The following is a 5,000-nucleotide window of genomic DNA, read 5'->3' as shown; positions in this document are numbered from 1 at the left end:
AGGCGAGGAAAGGATGCAAGGAGGTAAAATAAGTGATTGGAAAGAGCCCCATAGTCTTGCTACTCCCGGATGCTTACTATGGGACATCGATAGAGCACTGGTGAGACGAGGTCAGCGTGTCAGATCCAACACCGCCCCAAACCAGCACAGACCAGCACAGTAAAATCTCCAGTGCTAATTCAACACATAACAGTAAATATGAGTCCATTTGAGATCATGTGTACACAGCAACAGTTGATTTGACACTGAACATTTTACTGTGTGCCTTCGGATGCAATTCCAACTGAATGATGTTATTTATACCAAAAATCAAATGCGCATGTGATAGAGTGAGCTTGTGTGTGGGGTGGTATCCAGGGTAATGAAGCTGTGATTCTCAGAGTGTGGGGTATCCAGCATAATGAAGCTGTGATTCTCAGAGTGTGGGGTATCCAGCATAATGAAGCTGTGATTCTCAGAGTGTGGGGTATTCAGCGTAATGAAGCTGTGATTCTCAGAGTGTGGGGTATCCAGCATAATGAAGCTGTGATTCTCAGAGTGTGGGGTATCCAGCGTAATGAAGCTGTGATTCTCAGAGTGTGGGGTATCCAGCATAATGAAGCTGTGATTCTCAGAGTGTGGGGTATCCAGCATAATGAAGCTGTGATTCTCAGAGTGTGGGGCAGTATCCAGCGTAATGAAGCTGTGATTCTCAGAGTGTGGGGTATCCAGTGTAATGAAGCTGTGATTCTCAGAGTGTGGGGTATCCAGCATAATGAAGCTGTGATTCTCAGAGTGTGGGGTATCCAGCATAATGAAGCTGTGATTCTCAGAGTGTGGGGTATCCAGCGTAATGAAGCTGTGATTCTCAGAGTGTGGGGTATCCAGGGTAATGAAGCTGTGATTCTCAGAGTGTGGGGTATCCAGCATAATGAAGCTGTGATTCTCAGAGTGTGGGGTATACAGCATAATGAAGCTGTGATTCTCAGAGTGTGGGGTATCCAGCATAATGAAGCTGTGATTCTCAGAGTGTGGGGTATCCAGCGTAATGAAGCTGTGATTCTCAGAGTGTGGGGTATTCAGCGTAATGAAGCTGTGATTCTCAGAGTGTGGGGTATCCAGCGTAATGAAGCTGCGATTCTCAGAGTGTGGGGTATCCAGCGTAATGAAGCTGTGATTCTCAGAGTGTGGGGTATCCAGCATAATGAGGCTGTGATTCTCAGAGTGTGGGGTATCCAGCATAATGAAGCTGTGATTCTCAGAGTGTGGGGTATACAGCATAATGAAGCTGTGATTCTCAGAGTGTGGGGTATCCAGCATAATGAAGCTGTGATTCTCAGAGTGTGGGGTATCCAGGGTAATGAAGCTGTGATTCTCAGAGTGTGGGGTATCCAGCATAATGAAGCTGTGATTCTCAGAGTGTGGGGTATACAGCATAATGAAGCTGTGATTCTCAGAGTGTGGGGTATCCAGCATAATGAAGCTGTGATTCTCAGAGTGTGGGGTATCCAGCGTAATGAAGCTGTGATTCTCAGAGTGTGGGGTATTCAGCGTAATGAAGCTGTGATTCTCAGAGTGTGGGGTATCCAGCGTAATGAAGCTGTGATTCTCAGAGTGTGGGGTATCCAGCGTAATGAAGCTGTGATTCTCAGAGTGTGGGGTATCCAGCATAATGAGGCTGTGATTCTCAGAGTGTGGGGTATCCAGCATAATGAAGCTGTGATTCTCAGAGTGTGGGGTATACAGCATAATGAAGCTGTGATTCTCAGAGTGTGGGGTATCCAGCATAATGAAGCTGTGATTCTCAGAGTGTGGGGTATCCAGCGTAATGAAGCTGTGATTCTCAGAGTGTGGGGTATCCAGGGTAATGAAGCTGTGATTCTCAGAGTGTGGGGTATCCAGCGTAATGAAGCTGTGATTCTCAGAGTGTGGGGTATCCAGGGTAATGAAGCTGTGATTCTCAGAGTGTGGGGTATCCAGCATAATGAAGCTGTGATTCTCAGAGTGTGGGGCGGTATCCAGCATAATGAAGCTGTGATTCTCAGAGTGTGGGGTATCCAGCATAATGAAGCTGTGATTCTCAGAGTGTGGGGTATCCAGCATAATGAAGCTGTGATTCTCAGAGTGTGGGGTGGTATCCAGCGTAACGAAGCTGTGATTCTCAGAGTGTGGGGTATCCAGCGTAATGAAGCTGTGATTCTCAGAGTGTGGGGTATTCAGCGTAATGAAGCTGTGATTCTCAGAGTGTGGGGTATCCAGCGTAATGAAGCTGTGATTCTCAGAGTGTGGGGTGGTATCCAGCGTAACGAAGCTGTGATTCTCAGAGTGTGGGGTATCCAGCGTAATGAAGCTGTGATTCCCAGAGTGTGGGGTATTCAGCGTAATGAAGCTGTGATTCTCAGAGTGTGGGGTATCCAGCATAATGAAGCTGTGATTCTCAGAGTGTGGGGTATCCAGCGTAATGAAGCTGTGATTCTCAGAGTGTGGGGTATCCAGTGTAATGAAGCTGTGATTCTCAGAGTGTGGGGTATCCAGCATAATGAAGCTGTGATTCTCAGAGTGTGGGGTATACAGCATAATGAAGCTGTGATTCTCAGAGTGTGGGGTATCCAGCATAATGAAGCTGTGATTCTCAGAGTGTGGGGTATCCAGCGTAATGAAGCTGTGATTCTCAGAGTGTGGGGTGGTATCCAGCGTAACGAAGCTGTGATTCTCAGAGTGTGGGGTGGTATCCAGCGTAACGAAGCTGTGATTCTCAGAGTGTGGGGTATCCAGCGTAATGAAGCTGTGATTCCCAGAGTGTGGGGTATTCAGCGTAATGAAGCTGTGATTCTCAGAGTGTGGGGTATCCAGCATAATGAAGCTGTGATTCTCAGAGTGTGGGGTATCCAGCGTAATGAAGCTGTGATTCTCAGAGTGTGGGGTATCCAGTGTAATGAAGCTGTGATTCTCAGAGTGTGGGGTATCCAGCATAATGAAGCTGTGATTCTCAGAGTGTGGGGTATCCAGCATAATGAAGCTGTGATTCTCAGAGTGTGGGGTGGTATCCAGCGTAACGAAGCTGTGATTCTCAGAGTGTGGGGTATCCAGCGTAATGAAGCTGTGATTCCCAGAGTGTGGGGTATCCAGCGGAATGAGCGGCACCGTCGGCGTGCCAGCATTTTGAAAATGGGCACTTGGGCGGGCCAGTAGCGGCAGGCCTGCGCGTCCTCTCTTAGCAGCTCCTCCTCATCATCTTGACCCGGCGCTGGTTGCACACCCCGCCCCCCCACCTCTCCCAAACCCCCCTCCCTGCCTGGGGACACCTGTGAGTGGGACGGAGTGACCCCCAGCCCCTCAGCTAAGGGGCTCTGTGTGAAACCCATTGTTCTCCCTCCTCCTAAACACAGGAATGCCCCCCACCTCCCACCCCCCCCCACCCCCCCACCCCCCTTTCAGGCAGCTCCCGTCCAACGATCACAACAGAGGCGTAATTAAGTGGAATTTACATAACTGAGAGGCAACAAATCACCTAATCAGCTCTCCACAGTGAAGCGAGCCGGGGCCAAATGGCGGGGGGGGGGGGGGGGCAGGGGAGGGGCGCTGTAAAACGGCGGCTATGGCCCACAATGGCCTAAAACCCGCAGCTCTTCACACGAGTGCTTGCCCAGCCTCTTGTGCGGGTCACTGAGGAGGCCAGCGAAGCGCTCTTCACAAACCGCCTCACAAACACTGGAGATGAGCGCTGCGCTCACATCCCAAACAGAATGACCGGGAGCACAGATCACATCCCAAACAGAATGACCGGGAGCACAGATCACATCCCAAACAGAATGACCGGGAGGTCAGATCACATCCCAAACAGAATGACGGGGAGCACAGATCACATCCCAAACAGAATGACCGGGAGCACAGATCACATCCCAAACAGAATGACTGGGAGCACAGATCACATCCCAAACAGAATGACTGGGAGCACAGATCACATCCCAAACAAAATGACTGGGAGGTCAAATCACATCCCAAACAGAATGACTGGGAGGTCAGATCACATCCCAAACAGAATGACCGGGACCACAGATCACATCCCAAACAAAATGACGGGGAGCACAGATCACATCCCAAACAGAATGACCGGGAGCACAGATCACATCCCAGACAGAATGACCCGGAGCACAGATCACATCCCAAACAGAATGACCGGGAGCACAGATCACATCCCAGACAGAATGACCGGGAGCACAGATCACATCCCAAACAGAATGACCGGGAGCACAGATCACATCCCAAACAGAATGACCGGGAGGTCAGATCACATCCCAAACAGAATGACCGGGAGCACAAATCACATCCCAAACAGAATGACTGGGAGCACAGATCACATCCCAAACAGAATGACCGGGAGCACAGATCACATCCCAGACAGAATGACCCGGAGCACAGATCACATCCCAAACAGAATGACCGGGAGCACAGATCACATCCCAGACAGAATGACCGGGAGCACAGATCACATCCCAAACAGAATGACTGGGAGGTCAGATCACATCCCAAACAGAATGACTGGGAGCACAGATCACATCCCAAACAGAATGACTGGGAGCACAGATCACATCCCAAACAGAATGACTGGGAGCACAGATCACATCCCAGACAGAATGACCCGGAGCACAGATCACATCCCAAACAGAATGACCGGGAGCACAGATCACATCCCAAACAGAATGACTGGGAGCATCACCATTACCAGCCACTCCTTAATCTTTTAATTACGCTGTTGTTCACTTTATTGCAGAAGTTGTAGGTTGTCTTTTACCTTACAATGAGAGTCAATGCTTTCATTCTCTCTCACACACACACATACTGACACACACATGCACACACACACACACATACTGACACACGCATGCACACACACACATACATACAGATACACACATGCACACACACAGATACATACATACAGACACACACATGCACACACACACACACACATACACACATACTGACACACGCATACATGCACACGCATTCATGTACAT

At 49.4% G+C, this 5,000-nt stretch overlaps 2 protein-coding genes across 8 annotated transcripts in view; one reads left to right on the top strand and one right to left on the bottom strand.

Annotated features, from left to right (window-relative positions):
• Positions 1-5,000, bottom strand: part of gli1 (GLI family zinc finger 1) — an 84,362-nt gene that overhangs the window by 36,348 nt on the left and 43,014 nt on the right. The window lies entirely within an intron of this gene.
• The window catches only part of LOC118211350 (putative uncharacterized protein DDB_G0271982), a gene marked incomplete at its 3' end in the record, with an annotated part of 19,808 nt that overhangs the window by 7,908 nt on the left and 6,900 nt on the right, over positions 1-5,000 (top strand). The window lies entirely within an intron of this gene.

This window comes from Anguilla anguilla, chromosome 13, assembly GCF_013347855.1.
Source record: "Anguilla anguilla isolate fAngAng1 chromosome 13, fAngAng1.pri, whole genome shotgun sequence".
NCBI lineage: Eukaryota > Metazoa > Chordata > Actinopteri > Anguilliformes > Anguillidae > Anguilla > Anguilla anguilla.
Note: the sequence above shows the minus strand (reverse complement) of the source record. Positions and strands in the feature narration are given on the sequence as shown.